At 38.3% G+C, this 20,650-nt stretch overlaps 1 pseudogene; it reads left to right on the top strand.

The window, feature by feature from the left end:
* The first annotated feature begins 405 nt into the window (after nucleotides 1-405).
* On the top strand, nucleotides 406-15,259 carry LOC102863372 (annotated as a pseudogene).
* The last annotated feature ends 5,391 nt before the right edge of the window (nucleotides 15,260-20,650 follow it).

The raw sequence follows: 20,650 nt of genomic DNA, 5'->3' as shown, positions 1-20,650 counted from the left end.
TTTCCTTTAGTTTTATATATGATGAAACAATATATGTAATGCATAAAACACAATTTTTTTAAAAAGATTTTGCATTCTTGCCTCTAGATTTACTTCCTCAGAGACAGACTTGTTTGTTCTTTTGACAGTCATGGGATATTCAGTGCTCTACTCCATCAACACTATTCAAAGACACCAATTTTTTGCTGTCATTCATATTAATTGTACAACTTTCAGATACATAGGAAGCAACAGCAAAAATTAAGTATTCCATCAACCACATCTTTGTCTTTAAACTGACAGTCTAGCTCTTTTGCATTTTGGATAGTTCATTGATAGAGGATTACCTCAATGCAATCGTTCTTTGATTTCTGGACTGTCATTGACAAAGTCATTGGCAACATCAATCTTTCTCCATTTATTGTGATGTCGCCTAATGCTTCAGTGACACAGATCTTTGTTGATATTGAAAGGTAATCCATACTAAAAGCTGTGAATTTTTTATCATCTGAAGCTAGAATCTCATGTCATCAAACTTTCAGCAAGCAACATTATGTCATTTTCATAATGCAGATTGTTGATGAGTCTTATTCCAAGCCTGATGCCATATTCTTTTTCATATAGTCCCAGTTCTTGAATTATTTGATCAGTGTACAGATTGAGAGGATTAAGGAGAAAGGATACAACCCAGGTGCACACATTTCCTGATTTTGAATTATGCAGGGATCCTTTTTCTGTTCTACAACAGCTTCTTGGTCTATGTAAGGTGTTGGAGTACTTTGAAAGATGAATGAACATTCCTTAATCCAATCTCAGCCCTAATCGATGTAATGAAATTTTCCCCAGGAAATAAGAAGAATATAGTATCATCAAGAAAGAATTTCCAGGGTAAAGAATACCCTTGGAGATAAGTTTCTATCCAAAAATTATCTTTCTTACTAACAAGGCACAGATACACGGATTATTCATCTCCAAAGAATGTCAGATCTGTCTATGGATGCTGATAGAAACAAGGCTTTTCCTCTTGGGATGTTGGGGGTGGGGGGGGTGGGGGAACACAGGGAGAATGCTTTCCTCCGGAAGTAAAGATCTCAATTTGGAGCTTTTGGAGTTAAATAGTAAAGAGTTGTGCTATCAACACAAAGAAGTATGGTTTGAATAAACCATGACGAGAAAGATGGGTAATCTCCTCTCATGAAATTAATTGCCTCTGAAAACCCACTAAAGGGTCAGTTATGCATTGGTCTCACTTGGTGATACACAACAACAGCAAACTATTTCCTTATGGCTAAGCCAACAGAGCTCTCTACATTAGCAGGAGTAGCATCCACTTCTTAAATAACATGCCTCCAGAAACTGTATGGACTTTGATAAATGTCCATAGTTGTAAAGGAGCTTTGGGCCTTTTGTTCATAGGGTTGTTATGAGTTGTGCTCAACTCAAAGGCAATCAAAAACAACAAGAAAACACATCTCCCTACAACAACATTTATAGGAATGAATTTCTGTTTGTTAAAGACATCCACTTGTGGTAACTATGTTTTAGGGCACTTTGTTAGATTGATATACTTCCTCAGTAACAGTTATACTTTATCATAAGGGTCATTTTGAGTCTTATTTGGCTCAATGTTATTCTACAACATCAGGGCCAATATGACCAAAAGAAATGAAAACATATCTTCACCAAAAGGTATCTTCAATAAAATCTCTTGTTCTCTCATAATTACAACAGAGAGTGATAAGAAACATGAAATAAAAACAGTTGTATATATAATAAATATAATGTGGTATATCATAAAATAAAAATAAAAAACAAATTAGTGAAAAATGCAACAGTATGCAAAAGGCAGAGACCAAAAAAAGGCCAATATCATATACAATTCCACAATATGAAATTGAAAAAACAGATAAACCCACCTGAAGTTGAAAAAATCAGAAAAGTAGTAGTTTCTAGAATAGTATTCATAGTACAGAACATGAGAAAAATTCTAGGATGAAATGTATTCTATGCCTCTATTAGGATGGTGATTACATTAGGGTATATTGTTGTTATGAGGTGCCATTGAGCTGATAATGACTCATAGTGACCTTACGAACAACATATAACAACTTCCCTTTTCCTTTGCCATCCTCACAATGTCTGCTATACTCAACCTCTTGTTGCAGTCACTATCTCAGTCCATCCTATTGAGAATCTTCCGCTCTTTCTCTGATCCTCTACTTTTCAGATTACGATGGTTTTTTCCAAGGACTGCCAAGGTATGTGAGACAAAGTTTCACCACCGTGGCCTTAAAGAACACTATGCCGTATAATCCTCCAAGAAAGAATCACCTGTCCTTTTGACAGTCCATGATAGGTTAAACACTCTTAGCCAATGCTAGAAGTACAAAGAAATTGATTCTTCTTTGATTCTCCCTATTCAGTGTCCAATATTCAAAAGATTATGAAGCAATGGGAAAAGCATGTCTTGAATTAAGTACGCTTTAGTCGTTAAGCTGACAACCTTGTTCATCAGCATTTAAGAGAAGGCCTTGACAGAAGATTTTTATTTCTTGACTTCTGCTACCATGTTGAATTCATATCTAAGTACAGTGCAAGATTTGACAGCTTTAACCTTCTCTACATGTATTTATCATGCTATTGCCTGAACAGACTTCAAAGGGAAGCTCAGGAAGAAAAAGCAAAGTATTACAATGAAACGTGCAAGGAGGAAGTTAGAAATCAAAAGGGCAGAATTCGCCTAGCATTTCTTAAGCTGAAGGAACTCGGGAACAAAGTCAAGCCTCGACTTGTAATACTTCAGGATGCTTTGGGTAGAATATTAAATGATCCAGGAAACAGTAAAAAAAGATGGAAAGAGTATACAGAGTCACTGAACCAAAAGGAATTGGCTGACACAGGACAATTTCATGAAGCAATATGGGAGCAAAAGCCTGTGGTGATGAAGGAAAAAGTTCAAGTTGCTCTGAAAGAATTGACAAAAAGCAAGGCCCCAGAAATTGATGGCATACCAATTGACATATTTCAAAAACACACACTACCCTGGATGCTCTCACCAATTTGTGCCAAGAAATCTGGAGGACAATCACCTGGCCAACTGACTGACCCATTCAAAAGAAAGGTGACTCAACAGAGTGTGGAAATCATCGAAGAATATCTTTAATATCAAGATTCCACTGAAAATGATCCAAAAACAACTAAAAGAGCGCATCAACAAAGATCTGCTAGAAGTGCAGGCTAGGTTTAGTAGAGGCTGTCATACTAAGGATATTATAGCTAATGTTAGGTGGATCTTGGCTGAAAGCAGAGAGTACCAGAAGAATGTCTGTGTTCCATTGACTATGCAAAGGCATTTGAATGTGTGGATCACAACAAACAATGGCTATTTCTGAGAAGAATAGAAATATCAGAACACTTGTTTGTGCTGATGTGAAGCCTATACTTGGACCATAAGGGAGTCATCAGAACAGAGCAAGGAAACACTGGATGGTTCAAAATTGGGAAGAGTGTACACCAGAGATGTGTCCTATCTTCAAACAAATCATCCTGAACAAATCATCCTGAACAAATCATCCTGAAAACTGCACTCTAGGAGGAGGAATGTGGCATCAGGATTGAAGGAAGATTCATCAACACTCTGCGTTATGCAGATAACACCACTCTGCTTGCTGAAACAGAGGAGGACCTAATGCATGCTATAGAAGGTCAAGGACTGCAGCCTTCAATATGGATTGAAACTCAACATCAAGAAAACATAGATTCTCACCACTGGGCCAATTGACAGCATCATGATAGAAGGTGAAGAGATTGAGATTATTAACAGCTTTAGTTTGCTTGGCTCCACAATCAATGGTCTTGGTACCAGGAGGCAGGAAATCAAAAGACTAATTGCACTGGGGAAAATCTGCTGTCAGGGACCTCTCCAGAGTACTGGAGGCCAATGATGTCAGTCCGGTGTCTCAGGTGCATCTGATCCAGGCCAAAGTCTTTACAATGATGTGCTGTGCATCAGAACGATGTACAATGACTAGGGATTATAGAAAGATAATTGATGTCTATGTGTTGGCTGTTGAAGATGTGTAATGAATATACCATGGACAGCTACAAGAACAACCAGACTCATTCCGGAGATGATGAAACCAGGATGTTTCTTGGAGACAAAGATTCTGGAGCTTTGTCTGACAAATACTGGACATTTTGCAAAGAATGACCAGTCTGTCCGTGGAGAGGGACATCATGTTTGGGAGGGTAGAAAGACCGCGCAAGAGAGGAAGACCCTGGATGAGATGGATTGATTCAGTGATGGGAGTAATGGGGATAGATGTGTCAGAGATAAGGTTGGCACAGGATAGTGCATGGTTCAGAGCTGTTGTACATAGGGTTACTAATAGTCTCAAGTGACCCAAAAGCACATAAAAAACAACATTTTGTTGTTGTTGTTGGGTGCCATCAATTTGGAACTAAGTCATTGCTGACCAGTTAATGGATTTGCAAAGTTCCGTTTTAGAGAAAATATTTTAACCCTTTTGCTTTATTGTACCACTAAAAAAGTTTCCTCTAGAAAGTCTTACTCTGCTGCTGGAGAACTTTCCATATTGAAGAAAATTATTTAAAGAATATATTTATGAGAATGTTTTTTTCTCTAAGAAACCTTTGTCAACATCTTTTTGCCTCTTAATACTATCAAAACCAGAAAAAGAGGAGGGCAAACACTACCAAAATGTATTATAGATGGGTTTTGGTGGATTTTGTTGTTTTGGTTTGGTTTTTTAACATATCTTAAATATGCTTTCTTTATAATGAGCCCTTTGGTGAAAGAGGACTATAGCTCATTTGGGATCAGCACTGAACAAAGTTGCTGCTATGAATGCTGACTACGGATCCAAGAAAAATGAAAGCACTGACAACTTCTTTCTTTTTTTCTATATTGATGTTCCATATTGATCTAATGAGCGGAAATATCAAAGAATCATCATCTCCTTCGTTTTATCTGAGATACTCAATCATGTAGAAAAACTTTAGTTCTGTATCTCCACTGCTGAAAAACTTGTGAGCAGTCATCTAAGATACAACTATTAAGGTCTCATCTTATCTGGAGCAAAGAATAGTGAAATGCTGCCCATCCCAGGCAACAACATTATATAAGCAGTATATAGGTCAGTCAATATAGAGATAGAGATAGATATGTAGATGATAGATAGATAGATAGATATCAGTATGTGTGTGTGTGTGCGCACACATGCACGTGTATATTTATTTATACATTGAAATATATGTACACATGGACATATAAATACACATACACACACATATATATATACACACCGATATATACATATATATATATACACTGATTCATACATACACTGATATGTATATATATACTGACATATATATACACACACAAATATATGTATATATATATCTCCAATTTTTGTTACAGAATTAATCCATTTCCCTGAATTTTAAGCACTCAGTGGACCGACAATTTTTATTTTGTGCAGCTCTTTACCAATATTAGATACAATTTTGGGGAGAGGAGGAGCAGGGGGAAGCAACAGTACTGTGTTTGCAAATTATGCTGTTATCTGGCTTTCCTGTGTGTGTTAACCACCACTATTCTCCTACTTTGATTTCTTAGTGTTTGTGTGAGTCATTCAAAAGAAGTATACAATTATTTTCTCATTAAAAAGATAAATTAATAAAAGATGCAGGACAATCCAAGGCACTAATGGACCACGTTATCTTAGTCATCACTAGATGGCGCTCAGCCCACAGGGAAAAATCCTGGATAGAGCTGGAGAAAAAATAGGATCAAAACTCCTATTACAGAAAACCAACTTTGACTCACTGGCCAAACAGGCCCTGGCGAAATCCAGAAACTATAACCCTTAGTCACCCGTGGAGCCTGGAACAGAACATCCTTTTAGTTCCATTTCTGGCTAAATATATAAGTAGCTGAACACCTTTAAATAATCAACCGTTCAAAATCAAAACAGTAGCATTTACCAAAAACAAACTTCAGAAGAAAGGATAAGAAAGAAGGTTAAACGGAAATGCAAAGCACAGAGAAGTAGTGAGATGAGCGGTAAGTGCTATTACAGGTGGAGATTACAATCAATGCCATGGCACAATGGAAAATCTACTTGCTCTGTAAAATGTCACTCAAATCATGATAAAAAGCTAGAAAAATTTACGTGATGATTTTGGAAGGAGGAAAAGCATTTTATTTGAGGTCAGTTGGCTTATATGCATAAATCCTCAGTTGTCATTGTTGTTGCTGTTGTTGTTGTGTGCCATTGAGTCCTCTGTGACGCACAGCGATCCTATAGCAGCTCTGAAGCCTGCCCTGTCCTGAGAGAGTCTCACCAGTTTTGACCTACCAATCCCCATTGCCCCAGTCACTGTATCAATCCATCTAATCAGGGTCTTCTGCACTGTCCCTCAAACGTTCCCAACATGTTATCTTTTTCCAAGAACCGGTCCCTCTAGGACACATGCCTGAAGTATGAGAGATAAAGCTTCAAAAATCTTAGTCTCCAAGGGGAAACTTGGTTTCATCCTCTCTAAGACAGATCTATTTGTTTTCTTGGTGGTCATATCCTAAGTACTCAATGCAATTTTGGAGTAAGGTCTGTGTACTCCTTACAAGATCCAGATGAATTTCCTCTTTGTGTCAGGAATTGCTTTCCTTTTATCTAAGACATCCATAGCTTCATATATTCTAAACCAAAGACAGTGATGACTGTGATGATTAACCAAAAGTCTGAAAAGATAGGGTAATAGTGGGAATAGTTCAAAGGTGATTAATTTCTTAAGACACAACCCATGGGAATGGTCATATGAAATACAATGTGAAAGAAGAAATGTATGAAACACAATGTATAGAAATTTTGCATACAAACAAAATAAATAAATTTTTTAAAAAATTTCATATTTAGAATTTATGAATTGGCATAGCATGTCCACCTCAAAGACTCTATTCCAAAGGCATAAATCACAAAACTGTCAATTTAAATATCATAGTGGAAATTATGAAAATGACACCAATGCCCAAATAGGGAACATCTTGTACAAAAATCTAGGTTACAGAAAAAGTATGAAAGACTGAGAAGTCATTCAAAGTGAAAATCAACAGATCTATAGGAAATTATTACATTGGTCTTAAAATACATTACTCTTGTAAATTATGATCTTAATGAGAGTTAACAGAAAGTTTGGAGTTTTATTAATTTCTTGTTCTACATTTTCCTCCCCCAATCCCTTTCTACCTCCCAGTCCACATTATAATGCACCTCTCATTTCAGATTATCAATTGTCAAACATTTAATGCCAAAGCATATATTCCCATCAGACAGTTCTTCCCCTCACTTGTTCCTGGAAGATACATGTTGAGTGAAATATCTGTTATCAAAGGAAAAATACTTCAAAACCCTCCTGCTATAAAATAGGACTAACATGGCAGGTTATGGGTGGGGGGGGGGACAAAATGGGAGAGTGGATAACGAACACTGCTCAGGATATTTTATTAGGCAGAAATAAACTAATGAAAATATGATAATTTGGTATAGGGGAAAAAGATCTAGAGAGAAATGGATGGACTATATATTTGATGTAATATCCACAAAAAAGGAAAGAAAAATTAATTTTTGATTATAGAGGAAGAAAACGAATATGGTAGTGACTGGAGAGTGTGGATGAGAATAAGGGAATAAAAGAGTTGGGAAGATGTAATTTAGTAACTCTTCATTTTATAGTATTTCTTACTCATCATGCATATATGACATAATTAAGGTTGGGATGTTACCAGATTCAGCAACTTAAGAAGCAGCAGAGAGAAGAGTTGTGCCCCAAGGGTCCATGTTACATAAAGAATTCTTTTCCCCTTGAGAAGCCTGAACTTAGAAAGATGACATCTTGACAGCAGTGAGAGTTGCCATGACCACGGAGACTCCTCCAGAAGTACTAAGAGGGACCTGCTGGTGACACTTTACCAGAATGTCCAGACAGAGCCATGCTGCACAGAGCAGTCCAGGTGAGTGAGTATACCTGACAACTGTAAGTGGGGCTGATCTTTCACTTAGGAAGTGATGCTGTTAGGCAACAATAGTTAGAGACACATGTGGAAAAGAAGAGCCTGAGCTCCTGTTTGACTCTTTGATATGTAGAAAAGCAAAACGTCAAGAAGTACAGAGAGGGCAGCTCATCATTTCTTTGTTGTTAACAAGTAATATTCACTACTGTGTAGTACTTTGGTATAAAAGTGTGCTTGGTGCACCGTGTCATTTAGATGTGCCTTCATGTGCAGGTGAAGAATGCTAGGGAAAACAGAACATCCATGTCATTTTGCCCTGAGTTTGCAGTCACCCCATGCGTATTTCTGCATTTTCCGTCGTAGCAGGAGCAATTACCACTGAAGTATTTTTCCTTATTTCTATTGCCCTTCAGTCTTGTCACTATAGGGCTTGTTAGACTGCTTTCTTTAAATTTCAATTTATCCAATATTTTAGAATTTAATGTATATTACTTCTTTAAACTTACACTCATTTCCAAAGCTAATAGACTTTCAATTAAATTTTCTGAGAAATGAAAAACAAACATTGAAAAATACTTTCTTTTTAGAAAGTACTTTCCAAGAATAAGCAGGTGCACCATCCAAAACCTCAGAGCAGACTAACATAGTGTAATGTAGGCTCTCAATTTTAAAATGAAGGAGCTGGATTCTAGAAAGGACAAGTAATATGCAGATAGGAATTGGGTTTATCAGTATTTGAACTTCAGATAATTTGGTCCAAGACAGTTTTTTTGAACTCTGCACAACTGTACATACCAGACCCAGTGATTGTGAATAAATGTTCTGAATGTTCTTGCTGCTACTCATGGGACAGTAAGCAGGACAGTTGATCTGGGAAACAGAAGGGGATACATTGAATTGGGAAGGAAGGATTAGAGGAAAAGTAAAAGGGATGGTCACAAAGTCTGTATAAGTAGAAAGCAATGTGATTGGAACGATGAAGAAAGTGATGCCTTCTTAACATTTGTCATGTCTTCACCAAATCAGACACTCTATCTTTGAATTTACATAATTTACTAGTGTTCCTTTTGTTACCACTTTAGTTTTGCATAATTTATCCGGGAGTTCTGATTAACCAGCAGCTCAATAGAAGAAAGATAGTCCATTTACAGCCATGCAATTTACATCCTCTGGAGCCTACTGAGGAATGAGTGATAAAGAGGATCTGTCTTGACCATAATTGCTTGAGTTTTTTTATTTCATGTAAGAGACAGACATTCGAGAAAATATTATATACAAAAGCAATCCATAGTTTGCATCATACCAAACTCAATTTTAAAATGAAAAAACAGACTGTAAGAAAAGAACACATATGCTCTCAGCCTCAAATCACAGATAGAACCACCGAGGTAAAGTCTCATAATGCAGGTCAGATTCATGCAATCACAGACTTTAGGAAGTTTTACTCTCTTAAGACTTTGTGACTGCTAGGGAAATAAATTCTCAAACTTTTAAATAAGTTTGTTTTATTTAAGAAAAAAAAAGTCATTGTATTGGAGGATAAATCCAATGACAAAAATTAACAGAAAATTTATTTTTGTCTCTTATTGTCATTATACAAGATCTAGTTTGTTTACAGAAATGTAGGGAGTTTTAACCCACCAGTCTCTCTACAGTAAAAAGATGTACCACATAGACTGTGTAAAGATTTTCATAATTATAAACCCTCAGAGGACAGTTCTAACCTACTGTACTGTTGTTGCTGTTGTTGATGTTAGTTGCCATGGCTGTTGCTATGTACTACTGAGGAGGAACTGAGTTCTCAGTAGGAACCCTTCAGCGGGTTCTCAGAGGCAGTACACTACACTGCACAGGAAGAGACTGCCCTTCTCTCCCGAGAGGAGTATCTGGTGTTTTTGAACTGCTTACATTGGTTTGAATTGCAACTTGTTTGGCCACCAGAGCTTCTAGGCTAAATATATATTATGATAATTCAGGTTCACTTCTGTTTAAAATTCTCCTTCCTGATATGAAAGGTAGAATTGACATAACATTGTTTGTTTGTAGACTTGAGAAAAATCACATAGCCGTCTCGCATAAAGATCCTACAACACAAAAGCAAGAAGACCCTTCTATGGCCTCCTTAGAGTAGATTACCTCTAGTGGATCATTAAATGTGAAAAGTTTAAATCTTATAAAATATTTTTTACAAATATATGTGACATATTATCCTTTATGGGGTTGTTGGGAGTTGGAATTAATTCTATGATAAGGGTTTGGTCAGGTTTTTTATGATGGTAAATTACCATAACCAGAGACATGAGGTGTATTTATCAGCTCATTCTTCATCATATTCTACACAAATTTTTTTAAAAGAAAATTGTTACCATTATGAATTGCATCTTCTCTATGCCAAAGAATGAACCTGCATTCCAAAATTACTACTGGTACCTCTCAGAGTGATGCATCTGTAAAATAACAACTGTTTAGTCAGAAGTAGGTAAAACGTGCTAGTTTATACACCCTGAGAGACAGTGCATATGATTCACTGGAGTTTATAACATGAAAGGAAGCCTTACAATTAAAACTCACCTATGCAGCTGAATCTAAGAGACAATGAAGACTCTAAATGAAGGTGTCTGCCAGTGTTGTTTGACTTAAGATCATACTAATTTTATATTCATAAAGGGAAAGAATTTCTTCAAATAAACATCAGAATAAAACCTTAATACTATATCGTTGTTGTTATTGTTGTTATGTGCCATCGAGTAGTTTGCGACTCATAGCGACCCTATGTACAACAGCCCTAAAACCTGCTCTACTCTGTGCCAATCGCATTGCCTCTGACACACCCATCCCGATTACCCCAGTCACTGAGTCAATCCACCTCATGGAGGGTCTTCCTCTCCTGTGCAGTCCCTCTACCCTGCCAAGCATGATGTCCCTCTCCAAGGACCTGTCTCTCCTTACAACACGTCCAAAGTATGTCAGATGAAGCCCCAGAATCCTTGCCTCCAAGGAGTAGCCTGGTTTAACCCTCTCTAGGAAGGATCTGTTTGTTTTCTTGGCAGTCCATGGAACATTCAATACTCTTCTCCAACACCACAGCTCAAAGGGGTTAATTCTCCTTCTACCCTCCCTAGTCATTGTCCAATTCTCTGATGCATAACAAGTGATTGCAAAGCGCACCTTAGTCTCCAGAGAGACACCGTTGCTCTTGAGTACTTTAGAGAGGTACCTAACTGCAGACTTTCCCGTCGCAATACGGTCTTTTTTTTTTTAATTTCCTGGCTGCTGTTGCCAAGAGTGCTGACCGTGGAGCAGAGCAAACTGAAGCTGTGAACAATCTCAATCTCTTTGCCATGCATCCTGATGCTACCGATTGGTCCAGTGGTGAGAATCTTGGTCTTCTTTACATTGAGCCTCAGTCCATATTGAAGGCTGCAGTCCTTGACCCTCTGCAGTAAGTGCATGAGGTCCTCCTCAGTTTCAGCGAGCAAGATTGTGTCATCTGCATAACGCAGATTGTTGATAGATCGTCCACCAATCCTAACGCCATGCTTCTCCTCATAGAGCCCCGCCTCTCGGATAATCTGCTCTGCATACAGGTTGAAAAGGTATGGAGACAGGACACATCCCTGACGTACACCCTTCCCAATTTTGAACCATGCAGTGTTGCCCTGCTCTGTTCTGACAGCTGCCTCTTGGTCCAAGTATAGGTTTCACATTAGCACAATTAAATGTTCTGGGATTCCCATTCTTCTCAGAGTCAGCCACAGTTTGTTATGATCCACACAGTCAAATGCCTTTGCATAATCAATGAAACAGAGACAAACATTCTTCTGGTATTCTCTGCTTTAAGCTAAGATCATCTAACATCAGATACAATATCCCTAGTACCACCACCCCTTCTAAACCCAGCATGGACTTCTGGCAGTTCTCTGTTGATATACTGTTCCAGTCACTTTTGGATAATCTTCAGTAGAATCTTGCTTGCATGTGAAATCAATGATATTATTCTGTATATATACTTAGCATAATATTTTACAATCACTCACTCCTCACTTGATTATTTCTTTATATGCTCTTTATTAAACATTATTTCACAGATATAGAATCAGACATTCAGAGAGAAAATTCAAAGAAGTGAGAGTCTCTCAAGAATCCCCTAGACAACTGCAAGAAGAATGTATGTAGACTGGCACCAAGTCTGATTGGATATGTGAATGCTTGTTTTAAAAAGTACATCTAAACAAATTTCCAAAGGATAACAGGTGAGAAGCCATGAGCACATAGAATTTATGCATAATATGGTGGATAAGGTATGTGGAAAGATTTAATTTCCATAGTGAGTTGAATGTAGCTTAACAGTTTAGTAAAAGTTTGTTAAGAAGGTAAGGAGGATAAAGGGATGTGTCCTATCTCCATATATTTTCAATCTATATGCAGAACAAATAATCTGAGAGACTGGGAAGAAGACTCATCAACAACTTGCATTATGCAGATGATACAACCTGGCTTGCTAAAACTGAGGAGGACCTGAAGCACTTGCTGCAGAAGGTCAAGGACTGGTGCCTTCAATCTGAATTAAAGCTCAACATCAAGGAAACCAATATTCTCACCACTTGGTCCAATTGACAGCATCATGATATAAAGTGAAAAGATGCATTTGGTTCTACACTCAACCCTCTTGGTACCAGCAGCCAGGAAATCAAAAGAAAACATGTATTGGGAAAGTTTGCTGACAGGGAAATCTCCAGAGTACTGAAGAGCAACAGTGTCAGTCTGGAGACTAAAGTGTGCCTGACCAGGCCATTGACTTCACAATTATGTGCTATGTGTCAGAAAGAGGGACAGTAACTAGGGATGATAGAAGGAGAATTGATGCCTGTGAGCTGTGGTGCTGGAGAAGAGCATTGAATATATGCACTGTTAGGAGAACAAATAGGTTTGTCCTGGAGAGGGTGAAACCAGTTTGCTTCTTGGAGGCAAGTATTCTGAAGCTCTGTCTGACATACTTTGGCCATATTGCAAGGAGTGAACAGTCCTTGGAGAGGGACATTAGGCTTGGGAGTGTGGAGGAATAGTGCAAGAGACGAAGACCTTGGATAAGATGGTCTGACTCAGTGGCTGGGGTCATGGGGGTAGGTGTGTCAGTGACAATAAAGTTCGCTCAGGATAAAGCAGGGTTCAGAACTGTTGTACAAAGGGTCACTATGAGTCACAGGTGACTTGATGGCACATAACAACAACAAAGATCAAAAGGAGCCGAATGTGATTAAATTGATGTAAGGAATTTTGAAGAGTATATTCAAATAATCAGGTTTTTGTTTTGAAAACTTCATCTGGTACAAAATGTGTGGGCCAAGTCAGAAGAAGTAAAAGTTAATGTACCAATACTAATGTTGAGATGCTGCAGTAGCATTTCTAATTGAGAAAATGGTAACATTTAGCAAACGTAATCGTGTGAACAAGCTGTCTATGTTAGCTATATTCACTAGAAGTAGATTCTGAAAGTGAAAATGCTGTTCTTACTGAGAGAAGTTAAAGAAAGAAGAAGGCAGATCATGTCAGGTGAACAAAACCTACATTGGAATCTCACTAATAAAAACTTCGACTAACCGCTAGCACGTGAAGACAATGGAGCAAATACTGCATAACAGGTATATTATCAGACAGAGAAGGAAACGAATCCTTCCATTTCTGTCAGTAACTGGCCTGAGTTTTCTACATGAAGGGGCAGAGACCTTCTGATTTTGGTAGAAGATTCTCTCTTTTGCTCAAGAACAATTTTCTTTGAATATGTCATCCCTGAACTGCTGCCAGCCGACACAAGAGGCCACAGGGAGAAAGAAACAAAGGTTACTAAGGAGTTCAACAGGAGACCCTCTATATTCACAATGTGGAACTGAGAACATGTAGGAGATAAAGGAAGAACCAATATACAGCAATTGCCAAAAAAATAATTGACTACATGTTATAAAATACAGACATAAAATTGGGGTTTTGATGGCAAAATATTAGTAACTGTATTGTGGACATGTGAAACACACAGAAGGTGACATTGGGGCTTCAGATGCATAGTGTGAAACACAGAAGAAAAAAAAAGGTAGCATCCACAGATTTTAGAGCCATTATCTTCTGTAAGTATGTATTTGTCTCTGAAAACACAACAGTCATTGGTGACCTAAATATAGTTTTGAATAAACAGAGCCATGTACATTACTGTGCATTTGTACTCAAGCTGTTCTTTTCACTTAGTAAATCAGAGAAGTACCTCAGATCTGATAACTGTCATCCTCACTCACTTGTGTTTCTCAAAAGGTTTTTCCTGGTTCTGTTCATGAAGTAAAAGGATAAATTGGAGTGACTTCCTCCTTAGAATATTCTGTTTTTCTCTTACTGGTCCTGGAATTGGAGGGAATTTATTTATATTTGTGAAGCATGTGTGCACGTTTGTCAAGGGTCCTGAGAAGAAAAGCATAGACCTTATTCTAACACACCTGGCTTTGACAAATTCAGTGACTCTTTGTACCACAGGAAATGCATATGCAGTATCAGCTTTACAACTCCAAAACTTCCTAGGTAATGTTGGTTGTAAAACTGTGATTTTCTTGGGGAGACTGTCTCGGGGTCTGTCAATTTGCACCACATGCCTCCTCAGTGTGTTCCAGGCCATCACTATCAGTCCCACAACCCCCACATGGACAAAGCTCAAACTGTGGATTACAAAGCATATTGTTCCCTGTCTCCTCCTCTTCTGGATATGCAATTCCGTGATCAGCTCTAACTTGCTCTACTTCATCACAACAGTCAACAACGCAAGCAGATCTGGAAGTAAATACACTCCTGACTACTGTTATATGCTTCCATCAATGCTGGTAGTTAGGTGGCTTTTCCTCACTCTCATGGCTCTGAGGGACATCATCTTTCAGAGTCTCATGGGCTGGAGCAGTGGCTACATGGCTTTTCGCCTATATAAACATCACAAGCACGTCCTCTACCTTCAGAGAACCAGGATTACAAAAATCAATAAAACCAGCCCAGAGGTCAGAGCTACTCAAAGTGTCCTCGTCCTCATGATCTGTTTCCTTCTCTTTTATTGGACAGATTTCATTTTCTCCCTATTTATTGGTTCATTCTTCAAAAATAATTCCATAATAAAAGATGGTAAAAATACTTCTTGAACTCTGTTATGCTGCTCTTAGCCCCTTTGTGTTAATGGGCAGGGGTGCCCACCTGATTAACTGTTGGTCCACTCACTAAGAGGTGAAGAAATTATTCTGTATACTGATTTCTTGAACCACTAAACGGATATCATACAGTGATGTTTATTATGTGTTAAAAAGCAGTGAAATATGTTTATGGCATTGAAGTCTATGGGGGAGAGAATAGTCTAAAAGTATTATATTTTAGGGCATTATTTTTATCGTAGGAGTACACAATGAGGGTTGCAGAGTGGATTATATTTGGGGGTAGGGGGGGTAGGGGTGGGGTTTGGGGAGATGCAGGGGGATTGTGTACCAATGAGGGAGTTTTTCTTTTGCTTTTCAAGGAGAGGAGCAAAGGGGGGGGAGGGGTTTGTGCGGGGAGAAGGGTGCAACAATGAATGAATGGAATTCCAAAATCTCTGTAGATGTTCATTGAAATGAAAAATAAACAAACTAAATTTAAAAAAAGAAAAGCAGTGTATATTATTATTGTTATTGTTGTGTGCCTTCTAGATTCATATGACCCATAGTAACCATATCAGGTCTGAACTCTGTGCTATCCTGTGTCATCCTTACAATTTCTGACACACTAGATAGAGCCCATTGCAGCACCACTGTCTCAATACATCTGCTTGAGGGTCTTCCTGTCTTTCATGGATCCTCCACCTTTCCAAGCATGATGTTCCTCTCCAAGGTGTAGCCTGTACTAGGACCATGCCTGAAATATGTAAGATGAGTTTTCTGATCTTTGTTTTCAAGGAGCACTCTGGCTGCAAAATTTTCTCCAAGACTTATTTGTTTATCCTTTTGGCAATCCATGTAACATGCAATACTCTTCTCCAAAACCACAATTAAAAGCCATCAATTCTTCTGCCATCCTAATTCACTAACCAGCTCTTAGACACAAGGTAACTGGAAAGACCATGACTTTAATCAGATGCACCTTGGTCCTCAAACTGAAATCATTGTTCCTTAATAATTAGGAGAAGTCCCTGCAGTGTTAGCCTAAAAGTTGGCTTCCTAAGCTATTATGTTAAACCCCCTCTTGCTCCAGTTACCTTAACTACAGACACATGATCTTGCAAAAGATGAGCAGCTGTGTGACTAGAATAAGAGAGAGAATGCTTTCTACACTAAGTAGAAAGACTTGTGGAAGCAAACACCAGATATGGAAGCCTTGAGGGAGACTGGAGCAAGACCCTGATGAGACACTGGTGATTGTAGTGAAGAGACTGGTGTTGCTATAGAGAAACTGTGGCAAGGTTTGACCTGGGACTTCTTGCATTTATGCTGGCCACAGTTAAAGGTTTTGCTGTAATTTCTTTGATGATGGAAGGAAAAGCTGCTTGCTGAACTGAAACCGGAGACTGGACTTACAAAGGAATTGTACATTGAGACTGCTGAGCTAAAACTTGGATTTGCATTGTGTGATATTCTTTGCCTGCCCCCAGTCCCCAACTTACTTCCCTAATAAACCCCATTCTCAGTACCACAACTGTGAGTCTCTGTTAGTCAACAACAAATGAACAAAGCTCTTGCTGCTGCTGCTGCTGCTGCTGCTGTGGCTCTAGAAGCACCATGGGACAGGAATATAGGTTCTTTATCTATTTTCTGCTCTGGGGTGGTGAGGGGCTCTGCTATTTTCACTCTCTGGCCTTTTCATAAAGACACTGCCTTATGTCCTCATGCCTTATTTTTGGCTCTCTGGGCAGTCTTTGACTGCAGATAGTCCCAATGCAATTTATCCCCTGATTTTCTGACTGATGGTACCAAGAGTATCCAAACAAAATGAAATAATTGACAACTTTGATCAACTCTCTATCATGATGTTGCCTCTTAGTCCAGTGGTAAGAATTTTTGTTTTCTAGATGCAATTCATATCGAAGACTGTATTCTTTGATCTTATGCAACAAGAATATCAGGTCTCCTTCTCTTTCAGTAAGCTAAGTTGTGTCATCTGCATAATGAAGGTTACTGTTGAATATTCCTCTGATCTTGGTTCCACATTCTTCTTCATAGGTTCCAGCTTTTGCAACGATGTGCTCAGCATACAAATTGAGTATATCTGAAGGGAGGATACAACCTTGACACACTCCTTTCTTAATTTTAAACCATAGATTGTCCCCTTGCTCTGTTCACACAAAAACCTTTTGGTTTAAGTATGAGTTTTGTATGAGCACAATTCTGAGATTGCTTTGAGCACAGTTCTGGGATTCCTATTCTCAATGTTCGTCATAACTTGTCATGATCTGCACATTCATATGCCTTTTCATAGTCAACAAACCATAAACAGACATTCTTCTGATATCCTTTGCTTTCAACCAAAATCCATCTATATCAACAATAATACCCCTGGTGCCACAGCATCTTCTAAATCCTTCGAGAAATTCTGGAAATTCCCTATCTATGTACTTTTCTAACCATTTTAAAATTCTATTCATCAGTATTTTGTTTGCATGGTACATTAATGATATGGTTCAATAGTTGTTACTCTCTGCTGGATCACCTGTGATGTTAGAGTAATAGCTGTTGCTGTTGTTGTTGTTAAGTGCCTTCAAGTCTCAGACGACTCATAGCAACCCTATGTCCCCAACTCTTGAGTGCCTTTCATCCTCTCTCCAGGTTCATAGGGTTTCCTGAGGCAAGCTATTACGGAAGTGGATGCCACTCCTCCTTCCAAGCTTGTTTTAATCGGGGAGCTCCACCCAACTCCTTGTCCTCTTTGGGTAACCAGCCATTAATGCAGTTGACACATCAGTGTCACAGTGTTCCGCCTAACAGCAACCACGAGTGACTGCTGTATGGCAACTTGTACACCAGGGCTATACGACCTAGAGAAATGTCTGAACAAAAACAATGAAAGACAGGCCTGAGGTCCATGGATTAAAGTCACCCACCTTTGGCTTGGTAGCATCGCTTTCTGTTCACTGGGCCAAGCTGATCTCTCTCTTTATGTTGATGTTATTGTTGTTAAGTGATGTTGAGTAATAGTTGGCTTTTATTTTTCCCCCTTTAAGCTTCTGGTTTCTAGCTACCTTAACTGTAGGTACATAGTCTTGCAAAATAGCATGGTCTTGCAAATCAGTATTGGCTGTGTATTAAGATAAATGAAAGAGTGCTTCCCACACTGAACAAACAGGAAGACTGAGGCGAGAAAGACTGGAAGCGAGGCTTGAGGAGAGCAAGATTTAAAGTGAGAAAAACTGGTGGCAAGCAAGACCCTGGTGAGTGAAAAACCTTGGTAGTAGACAGACTAGCATTACTGTGGCATGGTGACCTGAGGTTACTTGCATATGTGCTGGCCACAGTTAAAGGATTTTGCTGTTCTTACATTAGATGATGGAAAGAACGGCTGCTTGTTGAATTCAACAAAGCCTGACCTAACTGAGGAGTTGTGCCTTGTAACTGTTGGGCTAAAACCTGGACTTATTTGGGGTGATATTGTGATATGCTTTGCCTCCCAAATGCTCCAAATTCTTTCCCTTGTAAACTCCATTGTTGATACTATTATTGTGAGTCTGTGATTTGGCAATGAAGAAAAGAACCTCTTGAGGTTGGTGGGGCTCTACAAGACTTATGGGAATGGGCTACAGGCTTCTAACCTGTTTTCTGCTCAGGGCCAGTGAGGGGTTGTGTTACTCTTATTTCCTTTGGCCCTTTCAGAGATATATTGTTGACCATGTGCCTCCATTTTCTCCTTTTTAGACACTCATGGGGATGGGAACAAATATAAATATCTTCCAATTGGTTGGCCATACAGCTGTCCTCCAAATTTCCTGGCATAAACTGAACACATCCAGAGCTGCATCTGTTAACTTAAACATGTCAATTGGTATCCCATAAATTCCTGGGACCTAATTTCTTTGCTAGTGCATTAAGTGCAGCTTCAATTTCTTCCTTCAGTACCATTAGCTCCTGCTGATACAATACTTTCTGAAATTTTTTATGTCAATCAATTCTTTTTGACACAGTAACTCTGTGTATTCCAGACATCTTCTTTTGATATTGCCTGGAACATTCAATATATATTGCCCATAGCATCTTTCAATACTGTAAACGAGATTTAAAATTTTTGTCAGTTCTTTCAGCTTGAGAAATGCAGACTGTGTTCTTCCCTCTTTATTCTCCAATTCCAGCTCTGCAAATTCCATTATAACAGTCTTTTATCTTCATGAGCTGCCCTTTGAAATCTTCTCAGTTCTTTTACATTGGCATCTTTTCCCTTTATTTTAGCTTCTTGAAGCTCTCTGGAAACTTTTAGAGTCCCTCTGACACATATTTCCATTTTTTCTTTCTTCTCTGTCTTTGTAATGATCTTTCACTCTCTTCATGAATGCTACCCTTAATGTTATCACACAACTCATCAAGTCTATAATCAGTGGTGTTCAGTGGTGCAAACTTATGCATATGATGGTTTTGAAATTCAGATGAAAAAGAGTTAAGATCGTATTTCAGTTATAAAGAACTATTTTTTATTTTCTTCAACATTGAGTAATTGATAGTCTGTTTCACTGCCCACTTTTGGCCTAGTTTTGGAGCTGATTTTGAGCGCCAGTGATTCTTTTCACAGATGTAATCAATCTGATCCCTATGCAGTCCATTAGGTGAGGTCCACATGTAAAGTCACGATTTGGGTTTGTCTGTTTTTTTTTTTAAAGTTATTTGCAATGAAAAAAATTATTGTACATATATCATTCTTTGCTAGCTTCTTTTCTGCAACCAAGTGCCTACTTTCCGACTACCATTCCTTTTTCATTGTTCCAACTTTTTCATTTTAATCATTAAGTATCATTAACGCATCTTGATTGCATGTTTGGTCAGTATCAGATTGCAAGATTTGGTAAACATTTTCAATTCCTTCCTCTTCAAGACTAGCTGTAGGAGTGTATATTTGAAAAAAGTTGTAATAACAGGTCTTCCTTATTATGGATATGGACAATATGTTATCGATATGGATAATATCCTATCACGCACTTTATTGTGCTTAAGGATAGAACTTGATATTTACTTTTTTACTATAAATACATCAGTCATCTTCTGTTTTCATTCCCAACATAGTATATGATGTGATTACCTGATTCAAAGTGACTAATGCTAATCCATCTCATCTCACTAATGCATAGAATGCCAATACTCGTGCATTCCACTTCAGTTTTCACAACTTCCAGTTTTCCAACATCCATGCTCTGTACATTTCATTGTCCAATTATTACAGAATATTTGCCACTCTTTTTCCTCATTTAGATTGACTTCCAAACTGGACTCTGCATTTAATACTAGAAATATTCATTTTCCTCTACAGTTCATAAGGTTTACTGAGGCCTGCTATTTAAGAAGTGGATGGAGAATCCTGCTTCCTAGTCTATCTTAATCTGAGAGCTCTACTAAAGGAGCCTTTTTTCATTTGATTAGTGTAAATGAGGGAGCTCTGGTGGCTTATTGGCAA

This window comes from Elephantulus edwardii, unplaced genomic scaffold (genome assembly GCF_000299155.1).
Source record: "Elephantulus edwardii isolate Elephantulus edwardi_28Jun2011 unplaced genomic scaffold, EleEdw1.0 scaffold00391, whole genome shotgun sequence".
NCBI lineage: Eukaryota > Metazoa > Chordata > Mammalia > Macroscelidea > Macroscelididae > Elephantulus > Elephantulus edwardii.
This window is presented reverse-complemented; position numbering and strand designations above follow the sequence as displayed.